The following is a 19,557-nucleotide window of genomic DNA, read 5'->3' as shown; positions in this document are numbered from 1 at the left end:
TTACTATTGTTGCAAGAATTTGATATAACTATTGTTCATAAGCCTAGAAAAGCCAATGTCGTAGTTGATTATTTATCAAAAATCCATCATGATGATATTGACACTACTTTGGTAGATGATGCATTTCTAGATGAGCATTTGTTTCATATTGTTGTTCAAACTCCATGGTATGCAGATATTGTTAACTACATTGCAACCAATAAAATACCATCACATTTTTCTTACAAGGAAAATAAGCTTCTTGTAGACAAAAGTTTTCATTTTTCCTAGATAGATAACCTCTTGTTTTGCACTAGACCTGATCAAGTTATGAGAAGATGTGAGAGAGAAGATGAGACATATGACATTCTACATGCATGTCATAATGAACCATGCGGAGGACACTTTGTAGCAAAAAAGAATAGATTTCAAAATCTTGACAACTAGTTGTTATATACCTACACTTCATAAGGATGCAATCAACTATACAAGAAAGTGTGACCAGTGTCAAAGGATGGGATGACCAACTAGAATAGATGAAATGCCTCTTAATCCTTAGATGGCATTAGCACCATTTGACAAATGGGGAATGGACTTCATTGGTCTGATTGATCCTCCATCTAATGGGAAGTCCTATATTCTGGTGTGCATCGACTACCTAACAAAATGGGTTGAAATTAAGGCTATGAAGCATGCTCGTGATGAAAAAGTTGTTAAATTCTTATATGAAGAGATTTTTACTCGCTATGGTGTACCCAAAGAGCTAGTCACTGATTAAGGTGCACAATTTACCTCTAATCTGATCTCAAAATTGATGAAACAATATAACATTAGGCACTAGAAATCCAATCCTTATCATCCACAAGCTAGTCGAAAAGTAAAAGTTACAAAGTTAGAGCTAGAAAATATTCTAACAAAAATAGTCTATTTGCACCATCAGGATTGGACCAGTAGATTACAAGAAGTTGTTTGGGCTTACAGAATAACCTGGAAGACTACTATAGGATTCACACCATTTGAGTTCCTATATGGAAAGGTGGTAATGCTTCCAATTGAATTTGAACATAAAACTCTAAGGAAAGCCTTAGCATTGGATATTGAACTTCCTATAGCACAAAGAGAATGTCGTCTGCATCTTAACTCTTTGGATGAGATGTGCAAAGTTGCTTTGGAACATACTAAATTGATATAAAAACAAAGGAAAAACTAACATGATTATCATATTATCAATATACAATTTCAAGTTAGTGATTGGGCATTATTATATGATTCCCAATTCAAGGATATGCAAGGGAAGTTGCAGACAAGATGGTAGCACCATATGAAATTAGTCATGTCTTTGATAATGGAACTATTCAACTAACTATCATTGATTTGGTACATTTCAAATTGTTAGTCAATGGTCACAGACTCAAGTTATACAAATGGTCATAGACTCAAGTTATACAAATGGCCACAAAAAAAAGTAGATTTCCTATAGTAGTTCCAATAGTTGGATTCAAATACAACTCAAGTAACTCTTTCTACAGCCAAAGGTGTCAACCTGTCGACTCCTACACTTCAACATTAGTTTTCTTGTGTTCATGCTCATAATAACAACTTTATGTTTTCATAAAGTTCACTATTCTATTCACCATTTTATTTTCTTTCCATCTCATCTCTTTACCTTCCACCCATCCACCTCATCTCATTTCTTTATCTTCCATCCACCCACTTTCCAAGTCATCAAATTTTCCATGTTTTCAATAAAATTTTGTGAGATGCTAATGGATGTTGTCATTGATATTATTGCTGCCACCATTTGGTACATGCAATAATCAAATTTAAAGGTATAACATTTTCAAATTAAATTTCATTTATAGTCCACGGATTTTGTTAATTATATTTAATATTGCATAATCTATATAATGGCGCCATTATGCTAGTCCCTTACCTGTACTAGGTCTGACAAGTGAGGAGACTTGTCTAAATTTAGCATGGGGCAACGAATGTCATAATATCCAAAGGCATTTCTATTTATCCATGATGATTTTCTAAATCTTCACATTACCCTTCATTAATGAAAATTTATTGCCATAAGTACACAAAGTGTGGTGTTGTACTCCCTATTTTTGAATGATTTTCTATGTCAAGTTGTGATGTGACCTATGTTTAAATTTTTTTCATCATCTAAACCCTATTTCTAGATGATTCTCACATAAATTTATGATTTTCCTTCATTCAAAACTTAATTATTGTGCATAAAAATTTGTTATGATAGTTAATTACTTCCTAAAATAATGAAGTGTGATGAGTCTGAAGAATAATACAATAGTTTGAAGGTTGAATCCAAAAAGGGAGAAAACAAAGTAAATAGAGGAAGTGTTAAGGAAATTGGCAGGCAGTTGCAAAGGAGAGAACCAATAGAGAACACTATGTTGCTCTCAGACATAGAAGCTATAAGAAGATTCAACGCATGTGGATGGCTAGGGTATTTCTTGAGCTTAACTACATATGATGAAGAGGCAACTATAGAATTTACAAGGACATTTGATGAGGGTGAAGCTTCTATTTGGGGCCTAACAGTAGTTGCAACAGAGGAGCACATCAATGAGGTAACTAGGTTACCTATGGTTGGAGAACACTACCCCAGCACGCATGATGCTAGGTCAGTGAGAGCCCAATTTACTAGGCTGCCTAATCCTCAATTGGATGTCACAAAAAAAGGTTGTAAGAGAATGTCACTATTGCCACCATACAATGAATTAGCCATGCACATAATCAGGTATTTTACATATGAAGGTAGATTTTCATACCTTCATGTACATCATTTCAAGCTACTTAGTTGTGTAAGGCATAATCTTGCTGCGAATATTCTAAATTTCTTGTATAATATGCTTTGCATTAGTGTTAAGGAGACTCAAAAAGGAAAAGAGAATTTTGTTACTCATCATGCTTTAATTAAGTTTTTAATAAAGAGGTCACTTAGGGATGTATCCTCCTTAACATGGGATGAATTTGTGCAACTTAAAACTCTACAACCCCAAGTTGACCATAGTAAACAACATAGTGAGGAAATGTAGCTCCCACTAGTGAGCCTACCAAACAAAACATTCATGAGGCTAAAATTGAAAAGACTCAAGGAAATGAACAAGAAACTACCCCTATTGAAGAAAATGTTCCTCCACCTATACAAGAAATTACTAAACCTTCTACTAGCAAAGCTAAGAGGAAATAAAAACTACTAGAAGAAAATTCTATTTAGCAAGAACAGAGCCCTACAATTGTAAAACAAAAGAGAACAAAGAAGGGTCCTATAGTAAATACTCCCATAGTAGAAACACCCAAAGGGAAAAGTAGGAAAAAAAATTGTAACATAGGAAGACACCCCTGTAAGGATAACCCCTAGAATGAGAGGGCAAGTTCCTAAGGATCCTATTCTGTCTAAAACATCCAGAAGGGAATCCGCTTTGCAAATTGTTTCTGATCATTATCCTCCTCATCCTGAGATCACAAGTACTCCTGGTAATCTTACTAAAGAGTATAGGGAAGAAATTAAAGAAAATATAGATTATACCCTAGCAGACTCGGGCACTTCTAGCTGTAGGGATGAGATAGTTCCTGAATATGTCGATTTAAACACTGCCTTAGTTACACATAGATCAACATGGATCATTGGTTTAGCATAACATCTTTGGTAGGAATAAAGAAAGAGGAAAAGGGATCATGAAGAAGACAACAATTCTATCACACTACAAAAACTCCTCTTTCAATTGTATGGACATTATTTGTTTGTTGAGGGTTTGTGGAAAGAAGAAAAGAAAAAGATGAATAACATTATAGTATCTCAAAATGAGGAAGTTACAGAATTAAAGGAATAGCTAGAAAGCCAAAAAAAATGCATGGACCATTCTCTTAAGCTAGCTAAACAGGCCCTTGCTTATAGGCCAACACCTAGAGTTTATGCTCTTTGCTTGAAAGATAAATGTATTTTGTTTCAATTAATGTCAATTCTCAAGAATGTGAATGCAGAGTTTAAATCAGCACATGAATTTTATGGACTATATTAGAATCTACCACCATGGGAGCAAAACTTATTATGTGAACTATATTTTCATAATTTTGTTATTCCTTTGGAGACTAAATGGAATCCCTTTCTTTACATAGGAGATGTACACCTAAAAGCCCTCATGTCATGGATGTCCAATGAAGCAAATTATGATAGGCAGTTGAATAACTATAGGGATGAGGAAAGAATAGAACCTTTACCTTTAAGAGTAGAAGGTAGTGAGCTAGATGAAATTCTTAGGGATTGGTTCACATTGACCTATGGAAAGAAGAATCCAAAAGTGAGGGAGAAGATCTTTGCTACAAGAACTAAGGTTTATGCTGAATATGAAAATTTTCCCTACTTTGCATTTTAGAGAGCCATGACTAGTGCTAGGAGTAGGTGGGATAGACTACCTAAATGTCTTAAGAAGTCAGAACCACATAGCCCTATTATATTGGGAGCAGTACTTCACAAAGTTCCCAAATATGTAGAATTAGGGAAGCAGCCCAAACCGGAGTTGTGGTGTCCCTTAACAATGCAGCCTCTAATGTTCCTATGGCCCTTGTATGACATTAATATTGATAGACTTGAAAATTTGTAGGAAGATCATAGGAGAAAAGTGTGGGAGAGAACCAGAGGATTTTACTACAATTTTAAGAGCAACAAAAAGGGAAGAACAAAAATTGGAGAGTTTAGGTCAGTAACAAGGAAGTGCAATGCTTGAGGACAAGCATTAGTTTGGCAGGGGGCAGATGATGAGACCAAACTTTTCCTTTATTTTATGATGTTTAAGATACTTTTTTGATACTCTATTTATTTTAGTTAAAATATTTGTGGACCTATGTTTACTGAACCTATGATAAACCTATGGGGTAGAAACTATGCCATCTTTTGCTAATATTATATATAGTATGCAGTATTTCATATAATTATCAAAATGTGCATTCTTGTATTTCAATTTAATTTGACAAATGTTTATTTGAAAGCATGTTTTTTGTTATAACTAAATTGTTAATTAAGACTAAAAGATGATTGGAGGAATTTAAAAGCTAAGCATCAACATCATTTAAGAAGAAGAGAATGCCAAGGAGAAATCATGGTGGAGGAGGTTGTAATAGTTCTAGAAGACATGATATTGAGTAAGGAGGAACTATGAAGACTTATTACCTTCTCTGCATTTACTCTATGGCGAGCAGACATTTAGACTTTATTATTCCCACCTTAAGTCATTATTCCTTCTTCCTACCTTCAGTTGTTATCTTTCTATTTTCTCTCTTGCAGATTTTAAGCTAGGTCATTTACTTTCATGTTATGGAATTAATGGTGATTTCCTATATATATAGGAATCGACCCAAGTGTGTTAAGTTTTAGAACCAATTAGAAGAAATAGTTTAAGAGAACAAACTATTAACTTTTATAGTTGTGTTTTTACAAGTTCTGTGTTATGTAATGAATTTTTGAAATGTAATGAAATAGTTTTTGGCTTTTGTCTTATGTTAGCAGTTTAGAGAAGTCAACCAAGGGGGGCCCCTTTGAAGGTGGATTAGATTAGGATGGAATAGATTTATTTCCAAGCATTCTTAGTTTCATAATTAGAAGTTGTGAGTTCCTTCCTATACCATCGCACTTTGTGAATGTTCCTGCAGCATGTGTGAGAACAGTTTTAGTGGATGAGCCAAGTTGGAATATTTGTTATCTTTTTATTTTATTTCTATTATTCATAGAGTTAAGTGTGTTAGTTTCCTACAATGATAGTGTAAGTTCTTTTCCTTACATTTTTACTTTCCTCTAGCATAAACTTAGTGACATGTTAAGAGACGTAGTGCACATACTGTGCTAACCATTACAAGTATACGTCTCTAGGTTGATTAGATTAAATGCACCTCATTGTGGGAGAAATAGTCCTTAGTTTGAAAATATTATTCCTAAACAAGGCCTAGTGAATGAGTATGATACACCTATTGTGAGGTGGGTCAGTGTGGTGGAGTATTTAAAGATCAAAATAGCTTCCCCTTTTTTTAAATGTGGGATAAACATTTCAAATATCCTTCCCCTCTTCATGCAACAGCTAAAAATTGAACTTCATCAAGGTTCAAGGTCTTATTATTTACTAGATCAATTATCCTTCTAGGTGTCACCACCATAATGTCCATGCCATAGGAATTGCACTTTGTTGAGTAGTATATGAAACACCACCATATATGGAGATAGTTGAAAGGAAAGATGCAGACTCCTTGACTTCTTTCTCAACCTATTTTTCTAATTCTCTTGTGGTTGCTATAACTAAATCACAAAGAAGTTTCCTTGTTCAATATAAGGCAATTGACATATGCAACTTGTTCAAATGCCTCATTCACATGCCCCTGATGAACGTTGGTGCTCATCCTCTATTTCCTACTGAGCTGAACAGAGATATATTGATATCATTCTCTATCAATAATGCCATATCTTCTTAATTGATGTCATTAATTGGGCCTAAAACATGTAGCATATGACCACTTGAAAGTTTTGATCTTTTACCCCATCCATCTATTCTTATAACAAACCTTTTCCTTGATACAACTATCACTGGTGGGATTCTTTGTTCCATTGGAACACATAGTAACTGCTCCTACCTCAAGAAAATTATTAGATAACTCATAAATTTTAAGCACATCATCTACATCCTTACTTGCAGGAGGATCAATGTTCAGTGAATTTTTTTATTCAAACACTAAGGTACTAATTGGTACCTATAAGCTCTATGTGAGAAGCATAAATCTGAACGATTGTCCAATTCTTCTTTTGGTATCACCCATTGGCACTCCTCCTCTTTAGCTTATGTGTCCTCTCTCTACTACCTATGCATAGTTGCCAAACATGTTTCAAGTGGTGACCACTAAAAAAAGCTTTTCATCCAATGTGTACAATGGTAACCTAATTCAAGATTCAAATGTCTAAGCACCATTCCATTAAAATTCAATTTTTGACTGAGCATGAACAAAAAATTGATCATGTCTTTTCTCATCCATAAGTCACTGGTGTAAATTTTCCTTTTATGTTGTAGTAGCCCATATATGTATTTTGATTATTTCTTCACAAACATCCCTTGAACATGATCGAAGTATGACCCCTTTTATGCAACATCTAGGTTGGCATTTAAAATAAAGCTTTACATCAAAGGGAAATGCATTACAAGCTACTAAATTTATTGCAACCACTTCTCCTCCTTCTATCTCAACCAAATTAGTGCCATTTACCTCATGTTCCATCGATGTACTTGTGGGAATAGCTTCATCAGATCCATCATTCTGAATGTATGGAAATTAAATGTCTTTAAGCACACTTTTTAATTGATCCTCATCCTAATACTAAGATTTATAAGTTTGAAACCAGGTTTATATCTAAAAACTACAACCTGCTCTCATAATAGAAAGATGGATCCCCCATACTCATACATATGATGTTAATCTTTTTTAACATGGAAATATAAATATCCATTCCCAGATTTTAACAATCTCCATTTCCCTCTAATTTTGTTTGGCCTGGAGCATCAATAGTATTGATCTTTGTATCCTATTACATTAGTTTTGCATACTCATTGAATGATGATTTAATGAAAAATATCATAGCATATTGTTAATCTAATGGAATCAGTCGGGCCCCAAAGCTGGATCGTCAAAAAAAAATCATTTTTGAACAACTAAAATTGCAAATTGATCCACTAACCTTCTAAAAATATCTAGGATTAATTCAAACACTAATTGATCATTAAAAATTATTTCACATCTTAATAGACAAACTGTCAAATTTATGCCAGAAGGTCCTTTGATTGGCCTTAAAAACTAATCCAAACACTTGAGTAGGCTCTGAAATCAATCACATTGATTCTCTGTTCTAGACACTCTTGCCTTGTCGAATCTCATCTCATGAAAAATTCTCAATCAAAAGATATTGAATGTCGAATTTCCCTCTCAGAACTGTCTACAATAAAACATGTCAAAAAATAATAAATCATGTTTTGTTTTGTCTTTGAAAACTAGGTAAATGGATACTTGGGGGCACAAAAACTATGGCATTGGTTCACTATCATGAGGAAAAAATAAATATAGGATTTGGACTCATGATGGATAATAGGAAAATTTTTTCAAGTGGTCAAAGGAGGCTACTAAAATTTGCATGATTGGAAACAATGTCAGAAAAGTAGTTTTTGCAAATGGAATGGACCTAGGAAAATGTGTAGACAGATTCATCAATTTTTAAAAATTGGCACACTTAAACTATTTTTAGAGGAGAACATAGTGGTACAATTCATTCAATCTATCCTATCAAAAATTTGAAGTTAGGACATCATGAACAGGGGTACTAACCAATTTGCACTTTATGACATGAGTAGAAAAGTTACAAATTGTATTTGGAATCACGTTCAAAAATTTATCAAATGGATTCATCATATTCTTTAAATTGAAACATAGCAACTCTCTAACGTATAGAATGAAAAAAAAAGGGGATTTTATCATTTTGGTCAACTTGGTCAAATTTATAGAAAGTCAAACAGGGCCTCCCAGAATTAAAAACAAATTGCATTTGCATGACAACAAGAAATGACCAACTTTGAGGCATTCAAGACCTAGTCAAATAGATTTGAAATGATTCAAAATTTGAAACATAGGTTCTTTGATATGGATACTAAATACTCCCAAATTAATGAGTCATGAAACATTACTAGGTGTGAGATATTCAATTGCAAGCACAACCTCCTGTCGTTATTTGACACTTGGGCAAAAATGCAAAATCAGACATTGCTCAAAATGGGACTTCATGGAATGGCTCGAAATGGAAATTTATCATAATGGAACCCATAGATGCACTGAATGCAAGGTGTTAGAAATATTAAACACAGCTTAGGCCTCATAAGGATTTTTGGGTACGTATGCATTAAAAAGCACTTATGGGGTTTAATTTTTCAATGGTGCTCAAAATCAAGGCTTCAATTTTGAGTCCCAATAGTGGCTCTGTCTAGGGATGCATGTCCCTTTTAGGCATAGAAAGGATTCAAATCTCTAGAAGAAGTAGACCACACACCTAGCAGTAAAAACTTCTCTCTTGAACAACTTTATTGAAAGCAAGAAACAACTACTCCTACTACATAAAAACGATGGCCCCTGGCCATTGAACTTCAACAAGAACTTTTACTTCTCTCATAAATCTAATTTTCATCTAAACTTTTATGAGGTAAGCTAGAAGTATTTACTTTATCAGTTTCACCAATCAGATTAGCATCGTGAATCAACTCACTTGGAAAAATGAAGTCTACACCTTCACTTTCATAATGCATATAAAAACTAAATTCATTCTCAATAACTTGCTCATTATGAAAGTCTTGATCAGCATGCTCACAAATTTCAAACTCAAACTAAAAATCTTCTCCAACAATTGAATCATACATGCTATCAATTTTGAATATGAAAGCTTCATACTCAACATGGGGAAAGGGATCACACATACCTTGAAATTGTGTAACCTTATGTATAGCTAGAAAGTATTCACATAAAAAATCAGATTTGTACTCACAAATATCATCAATATCATCATCAAAAACTAATCTAAAATCTTCAAATGGTCCTTTGAAATCACCAAATGGATTAATCATCACATTAGAGTATTCATCATAAAACTCATTACAAGGTGTGTGCTGATTTGCATTAATAACTTTGTCAAACACCTTGTTATCCACATCATGAGATGAAACATCATCATCATAATCACTATCACATCTGGAAGAAGAGTAATCTAATTTATTATAGTAGGAAGACAATATATCATCATTAAAATCATCCTCAACTAAATCTGAACATTCCATGTCTTCTTCAAACAATGGATTGATAACTCCATGCAAAGCTCCTTTATAGACATTAGAACAAGTGATGTGTTGATCAACATCAAACTCTTCACCATACAATGGATTTTTAAAAACTTTGAAATCATTTCTAACATCACTATCATGGACACTTTCAACATATGAAGAAGAAAAATCAGAATCATCACACGAAGACACATCATCCACTCCATCAACAAAGCATGTAGAATATAAATCAATGTTACTTTCATTGTCTTCATTAAGGTGATTTAAATGTTTTGCAAATAAATTATCCTTCATTTTATCAATAGGTGTTGGTCCATTAATCTTAGAATCATTTGTATACTATTGGTTACTACTACATATATCCTCTAGGCATTCATCTACACAATTAGGTAATATGTCCTTATAAATAACTTGTTTGTCCTCGTATTGTGTAGAAAAATCTTCTTCACGACTTCCAACCTCAAGATGACTTGTATAACTCTAAAATGAAACTTCACTTTTAGATTTAGAAAAATAAATCATACCTCTACTAGCATAAGAGTACTCAATTCTATCATTACTTTCTTCTTCCCAATTTGCATCAGATTTACATGAAGACAACCATGTACTACCACTGTCCTCTTCTTGACTCGAGTAACAACTCTCATGATTGTCTTCACATGATGCTTCTTTATAGTATGTTGGATCAGAAACTTTGTCTTCATCACTTGAAACATGACTTCCAGCTTCTTCATCCTAATAATGAGATGAATAGCTTTCCTCTTCATGACTAGTTATGTTTTCAACATAAAGAAAATCATCAATAGGAGAAGAATCCACTAAATTTATATCTTGCATATGTAACTAATCAAGTGAACTAACTTTTTCATCTATTGTGATGATATCACAAACATGTGCACTATATTCAACAAGAATGGACTTAGCTCCTTTTTGCAACAAGAGATTTCATGTTCACATGTTTTTATTTCTGAATTTTTAACAAAATGACTTACAACAGTAGTAGTACTGATTTGCTAATCTAAAATCAAACACTCTTTATGACATTGATTCTTTCTTTGAACCCCATATTTCTGGTAAACACTCCTAGAGAAGTGACTCTTAGTTAAGCCATAGTTTATATTGTTTTCAATCTCTATTGCCATCATGAATTCCTAATGAAAAGTCTTAGGTTATTTATATCTCAATAGATAACTCATCCTCTTGTCAAATGCATCAAGATAAACCACTAAACACACTTGATCATCTAACTTATAACTTTCAAGAATCTCATTTACAACTCTTGCAAATCTAATATTAAACTCAGGAACTAGTTCATCACTCCTGATTTGAATCTTAAAGAACTTATGAAAAGAATTAGAAATGCTTATTCTTTCCCTAAATTGGTTCATGAAGGCTGAAATTAATTCATCCCAAGATGAAATAGAGCATGTTGATAGAAAGGAAAACCAATCTCTAACATCATCTTCTAAAGTTTGAACAAACAACTTCATATGAATGTCTTCATGAGAAACTTCAAAATACCAATGAAATTACTTAAAACCAAACATGATGAGTGGCTGAATTATCATGTTTCCTAGTAAAATTAGGAAAATACTTTCTAAGATTATACAGTATAGAGTTTGGGTAACCATGATGCCATCAAAATTTAATGGCATATATCTCTTGGCAAAAATAGATATACAAGTTTTATCCATGGACTACATACCAGGTGAAGGGAAATTTGACATTTCTCACAAACTTAAAACTCATTCACCATAATTACTTTCAGAATTTATTATTTGTAGCAAAACTGAAAATATTCTACCAATTCATACTTCAAAATATAAAAACACTTACTAAATCTATCTCTCACAAAGTATGTTGAGATGTACCAAACCAATCTCCTATTTAGTGCTAAAATTACAACTTGGCAGAGAACACATATGTATACCACTTTCTTTCATGACAAGAACAACATTGTGAAAAATTAAATACCTCAAATGTTGATGCTAAAAACATTTATTTGCTGATTGGCATAGGTATTGATTTCAATTCTTCACACCACTGATCAAATCCTTGTAGAGCCACTATCTCATTGAGGAGAACCAAATGAAATCACTGTTGTGATTCATTCTTACATTCAAATTTCTTATGACAACAGATCAAACACAATACTCCAAAACTTATCAGTCAAGAATTCATATATTCTCTCTTCTTTCTTACAACTTATCATAACTCTAAGGTCTACACAATTCAGTTGAAAGGCCCTACAAAAAATTATATATAACTAATCTTTGCTGGTATAGAGATTTTTTTGAGTGTCACCACTCACAATTGTAAGAAAGATTTTAAAACATAATTTACAACATGATAAATTTGAACTGAATCTTTCAACTAATGGGACTTGCAAATCATTAAACATTTAGAAGAGATAAACCATCCTTAAAAAGTTCTGACTCTAAATTTACAACAACACTTTGAAAACCAAACTGGTTGAATTGATCTAAAATAAAACCTAGTAGCAACACAATCTTCATTCAATCCTTCAAAGCGACTATTGTCCATGCATAAAGCTTAACTAGGGAACACAAAACCTTGCATATAAAACTAAATATGAAAAATATATTAGAGGTTTCCAACTCCATAATTCAGTCACTTACAACCTTATCTCCCCAACAGAATCACCATTTTGTTGGTGACTCAGATGGGCAAAACCATACTGAAATCTAGGACTGAAATATTGAATTAATACAAAAGATTCTTGTCCTTTTAACAAGGTGTATTGCCATCTTATCTCACTAGCAGAGTCACCATTGTGTTATTGTTTTGAAACAACATGGCTCTAGATTACCCCAATGAGAACAAAATACATCTAGGGGCAGCTACTTTCCATCCTTGACATACCCTTTCAGACATTGGACCAACTATAAGGCTAGAGCCTTCTTCTACTTCAAGCTCTGCAAAACCTAGGCAGTTGTCTTCAGATTCACTAATATGGTACCAATGTAATTAAACATATAATCTAAAGCTATCAATTTCATATGAAGCCCTTATTTCTCCTATTGACTCATGCAATAGCATAGATCTACAATAGCTAAATGCAAGACAATGCAATTCATAAGTTGAGTGAGGGCATTCTATTCTAGCTCTTCAAACATAAAATATAAAGATGGTTTGAAATTGATTTGATTTTATGTGAGTGGGGAAAGTAGATGAAGATCAAGTATAGACAACAAGCTAATGATCTTGTAGCTAATTAGTGCCTCGTCCATTGGGAAAATTCACAAATCTCTCTCATGGATATCTGAAACACATATGTTGTGCTAAGACTACAGATCTATCCATTTACCTTGTAAATTGCATATCAATGTTCAATCTAAATCTCATTCTTACTTAATATCCTCCTCAATAAACCTGCAACCCTATTGATTTCCCTGAAGCATTTACACAACTCATTGAATTATAAGCAATAATGAAACAACATACAACCTTAAGGGACTATAACTATGATGTAGACTCTTTGTTCAAAGATCATAAAACATTACAAAACACTAATAAAGGAGACAAGATTTAAAATCAAACTCAACACCTGCTATTCTTTTTATTGATTTCCTTGAAATAATACATGAAAATGCATGAAATTGACTCACAAGATACTTAATAAACTAGACGATACAATAAACATATGGTATCATACAAGAGAGTGAATGGTGGGAATGAGAAACTAATGGGATGGGAAGGGGGTATCATAGGCAAATCATAGATTCATGGTCTGGAACCAACATATTCTAGATACTTTCCATTCAAATTTCATCAGTTCTATAAACAATTTTTGCTTCAATTTCCAACTCTAAAACCTTTCCAACATTTTCCAACTCTAGAACCATTCCAACATTTTCCAACCCTATTTGAAAGAGAGAAAGATACATATATAGGATGAAAAGAATTCAATCCTAATGTAGAGATATTTTCATTCTCTCTTTCATTCCACAAAATATCTCATTCTTAAATCATGACTCCAACTTCAATCCCAAAATCAAGCCCAACTAGAAAAGACAAATATTCATCATAACTAAAAATTGGAGCCAAATTATACTAGAATGGCATAATATTATCAAAATTAACCCAAAATACCTTTTGCCATGTGTTTTTACCATGCTTGTAACTGCATTTTCATTTTTTTCCAATTTCACTATGAACGCCAAAATTTTACATTTCTACCCATAACTTGAACTAGTGACTTCTTATGTGAAAACAAACTATAGAATTGAAAGTATCATCTTCTCTTGGTTTTGATGATATATAATACACCTATATTTTCTTATCGAGAACTCCCAAGATTTTGGTTTGAAGAATCAACTCCTACTATAGCTTTGAAATTGCACTTGGGAAAATATTTAACCTTTTCAAAAGTTAGAACTATAACTTTAAATGAAACCTATTTAAAAATATGACCATGTACATGATTTCCAGAGAAAAACATAAAAAGTTATTTTTATGACTTTTGATTTTTTCCACCATTTTCCCTCTAGGTCAAACCTAGTTGATCAGCCCTACCACATGTCAAGTCCTAATTGGTTGACTGTTGCTTTGTCATTTGACCCCTTCCACCTAGGCACCACGTGGCATCATCTCATTGGCTGCCTACTTTGCCATGCCATCATGCCACATCACCATGCCACATCATTGGTCGTTATGTCGCTATCCCAGTCAGCATTCTATCACATCATCATGACATAACAACCTTGTAACATGTGTCATTTTGTTCCACATTAGTACTTTGGGAAGTGTGCCACATCTGAAGCCTCCACCAAATGTCAATTTTTTTAATCTGTCCACCTCAGCTCGACACATCACCACTACAGCACCTAGTTGCCACATCACTGCATCACCTCCATCAAACCAAGCCCCATAATCTCACCAATTTTTAAGTTTTCCGAGAGGTCACCATGTTGCTTGCCAGAAAACCTCCCATTTTTTCGTGGTGACATGGTGACCACCTTAATTCAGTGACTTTTCTAGTGAACCCATCTATGTAAATTGCCCTCTATAAGGTGGTGTCTTTGAGACAACAAACTTATTATGTGGTGGAGTATTTAAAGATCAAAATAGCTCCCCCTTTTATAAATGTGGGATAAAAATTTCAAATATCCTTACCTTCTTCATGCAATGGCTAAAAATTGAACTTCATCAAGCTTTAGAGTCTTATTATTTACCAGATCAATTATCCTTCTAGGTGTTCACACCACAATATCCATGCCATAGGAAATTGCACTTTGTTGAGAAGTATATGAAACACTACCATATATGTAGATAGTTGAGAGGAAAGGTGCAGACTTCTCAAATTCTTTCTCAACCTATTTTGTCAATTCTCTTGTGGTTGCTATAACTAAAGCTTGAGGAAGTTTCCTTGTTCAATATAAGGCAATCGAGATATGTAACTTTTTCAAATGCCTCATTCACCTGCCCCTCATGTACATTGGTGCTCATCCTCTATTTCCTATTGAGCTAAATAAAGATATATTGATATCATTCTCTATCAATAAGGCCATATTTTCTCCATTGATGTCACCAATTTGGCATAAAATGTGTACCACATGACCACTTGGAAGTTTGGATCTTTTGTCCCATATTTATATTCTTATAAAAAACCTTTGCCCCAAAAGATTAGACCTTTGCCTCGATAAAACTCTCACCAGTGGTATTCTTTATTCCATTGGAACACATAGTAACTACTCCTAAGTCGAGAAAATTATCAGACAACTCACAAATTGAAAGCACATCATCTACATTCTTACTCCTAGGAGGATCAATGTTCAGTGGATTTGCCTATTCAAACATTAAGGTACTAATTGACACCTATAAGCTCTATGTGAGAAGCGTAAATCTCGACAATTGTCCAATTCTTCTTTTGGTATCACCCATTAGTGCTCCTTCTCTTTAGCTTACATGTTCTCCCTCTACTACCTATGCATAGTTGCCAAATATGTTCCAAGCAGTGACCACTAAACAAAGCTTTTCGTCCAATGTGTACGACAGTAGACTAATTCATGATTCAAATGCCTAAGCATCATTCCATTAAAATTTAGTGTCCAAATGAACAAAAATGACAAATTGATCATGTCCTTTCTCATCCATAAGTCACTGGTGTATATTTTCCTTTTATGTTCTAGCAGCCCATATACGTATTTTGATTATTTCTTCAAAAACATGCCTTGCACTTAACTGAAGTATTACCCCTTCTATGTAGTGTTTGGGTTAGCATTTAAAATGAAGCTTTACATCAAAGGGCAATGCATTGCAAGCTACTAAGTTTGTTGCAACCACTTCTCCTCCTTCTGCCTCAATCAGATTAGTGCCATTTACCTCATGTTCCATCAGTGTACTTGTGAGAATAGCTTCATCAGATCCATCATTTTGAATGTATGGAAAATAAATGTCTTTAGGCACACTTTTTAATTGATCCTCATCCCAATATTAAGATTTATAAGTTTGAAACCAAGTTTGTATGTGAAAACTACAACCCGCTCCCATAATAGAAAGATAGATCCCCCATACTCATACATATGATGTTAATTATTTTTAACATGGAAACAAAAGTATCCATTCCTAGATTTTAACAATCTCCATTTCCCCGAAAGTCTGCTTCGCCTGGAGCATCAATAGTATTGATCTTTGTATCCTAGTACATTAGTTATGCTTACTCATTGAATCTTGATTTAATGAAAAAGATCATAGCATATTGTTAATCTAATGGAATCAATTGGGCTCCAAAGTGGGTCCGGCTAAAAAAAAATTATTTTCAAAAAATTGACATTACAAATTGATCCATTAACCTTCTAAAACTAGCTGGGATTAATTTTGAGCTCCAATTGATCATTAATACTCATTTCACACACTCTTACCCTATCAAATCTTGTCTCATGAATAATTTCAATAAAAAGATATTGACTATCAAAGTTGCCCTCTCAGAAATGCCTGCGATAAAACATGTCAAAAAATAATAAATCATGTTCTGTTTTGGCTTTTAAAACTAGGTAAACTAATACTTGGGGGCATGAAAACTAGGGCATTGGTTCACTATCATGAGGACAACATAAATCTAGGATTTGGTATCATGACAAATAATAGGAAAAATTTGGTGATCTGTCAAAGTAGGGTACTCAAATTTGCGTGATTGGAAACAATGTCAAAAAAGTAGTTTTTGCAAATGGAATGGACCTGGGAAAATGTGCAGACAGAGTTGTCAAGTTTTTAAAATTGGCACACTTAAAGTATTTTTAGAGGAGAACATAATGGTACAATCCATTCAATCTCACCTATCATAGATTTGAAGTTTTGACATCATGAACAAGGGTACTGACCAATCTACACTTTATGACACTAGTAAAAAAGTTACAAATTGCATTTGGAATCATGTTTGAAAACTTATCAAATAGATTCATCATAAGCTTGAAATTGAAACATAGCAAGTCTATGACCTCTAGAATGCAACTCAAAAGGAATTTTCTTATTTTAATCAACTGGGTCAATGTTATAGCAAGTCAAATAGGACCTCCTAGAATTTAGAACAAATTGCATCAGCATGACAACAAGAAATGACCAACTTTGAGGGGTTCAAAACCTAGTCAAAAAAATTCAAAATTACTTGAAATATAAAACATAGGTGCTTTGGTATGGACACTAAACACTCCCAAAGTGGTGAGTCATGAAACATTACTAGGTGTGAGATATTCAATTTCAAACACAACCTACTATCACTGTTTGACACTTAGGCAAAAATGCAGAATTGTACATTGCTTAAAATGACATTTCACCAAATGGCTCAAAATGGAAATTTATCATAATGGAACACATAGATGCACTGAATTCAAGGTGTTAGAAACATTAAACACATCTTATGCCTCACAAGGATAGCTTAGTACACATGCATTAAAAAGTGCTTATGGGGCTTAATTTTTCAATGGTACTCAAAATCATGGCTTCAATTTTAAGTCCCAACATGGTCAACATATATTTCTTGGTAAATAATTTACTCAATATCTACCTCTATTTGATAACTCTATTTTTTTTGGTGTCTGGGTTCACCAAACTCTCTGACTTCTATTCACTGACCTAACAATCCAACATAATGTGGCACTAATAACAACATTTCAACTGATTAAGAAATAACATCTATAGGCCTTTAACTCTATAGAAAATTTATAATTATTGCAACTGTGAAATATTTTAGTAATCCTCAAAACTTTACATACATAATTTTAGATTTAAGAAATAATTGTCTTATTAGAATATTTGACAAATTTCTTCCTTTCTCTAATATCTTATTCTAACCTTAATACATCTAGAATAATAAAGTTCTAATACCTCTGATAAAATTTAGTTGTAAATGCATCTAGTTCTATTACTTACTCTAAAAGGAGTTGAAAAGTGGCTAAACCTATTTCTTGGTTAACTTTAGTTCTTCCAATAAGAAATAATATTTTGAGCATTTTTAATGATCTTCTTCATTGATTAAAATATAAATATTATCTAAAATTTGACATCTCTTCTAAGGAAAACCTATTGTTGTAGTTTTTATTCAGCATGGTTTGATCCCAAATTATTTTTACGGGGGTTGGGGGGAGTGCCCATAAGATAGGATCAAGGGGCAGTGCTCTTGTGTGGTCTTGGGGTAGCACCCCGGATGCAAGTACAAGGTGGGGTCGAGGGGCAACGCCTCATGGGGATTATGGGAGAAGCAACCCCAAAGCACAAAATGACCATATATTGCAAAAGGTGTCAGCTACTATTTTTCCATTGGATGACTTATTTTATCCCTAATTTTGTAGGAAAAGAAAGCTTTTATAAAATGGCTTAATTAGGGTTAGGGATTTCATAATGTATGATGATATTGAAGCTTCTTGTGGTGGGATTGAGCTATAAGGTATTGCGGGTTGTAATCACTAGATAATAATAATATTGGACTTGTTGGTGGACATAGCCCAGGAATTGGATGAACCATGTTATATCCTTGTGTCTTGTGTTCTCATTTGTGCACTTTATTATTTTTTAATATTGGTTGTATTTGCATGTAACTATTATCTATGTCCATGGTTAATCCTAATGCCTAGTTTCTCAATTAGTCAAGAAATATTTGATGTGAGATACTAGTTCATCTTCTATTTTTAGTAGATTGCTAATGATGTCCCTACTTTTAGATATAATTTATTGAAAAAAATGCTCTTCCCTTCTAATTTATATTAAAGCATAAACAAACTTTTCATTAAAATCTCTTATAGCCAACTAAAATTCTCTAGCATTTTTTATCTACTAAATTTCTTCCTTAGCTAGAAACTTTGCATTAATTTCTTTAAGTTTTATTTTCTTCCATGTTCTCCTTAAACATTCCAAAATGAATAAAAATTTCATTTAACTCCTCAGGTTATCATTATAATTTTGACATTTCCTCAAAACATATTTTTAATAAGTTCTATAATCCACGTTGTCAATTTTTCTTTTTAAAAATAATTCTTTTATCAAATATTGATTTATTTTTATTAATCATTCAACTTATCTTGAAGTGTATGGAATATTTAATTTCTATACGATATTATTCTCCATCAGATCTTGCTGAACTGTAAAATAATCAAGCCTCTATGCAATATTACAAAATCCAATTCTAAGATTGTTACATGTAGCAATGCGTTGTTTTATTAATATTCATAAATTCCATCTCACCACA

This window comes from Cupressus sempervirens, chromosome 3, assembly GCF_028749045.1.
Source record: "Cupressus sempervirens isolate cs-2001-9-10 chromosome 3, ASM2874904v1, whole genome shotgun sequence".
Taxonomy (NCBI): Eukaryota; Viridiplantae; Streptophyta; class Pinopsida; order Cupressales; family Cupressaceae; genus Cupressus; species Cupressus sempervirens.
This window is presented reverse-complemented; position numbering follows the sequence as displayed.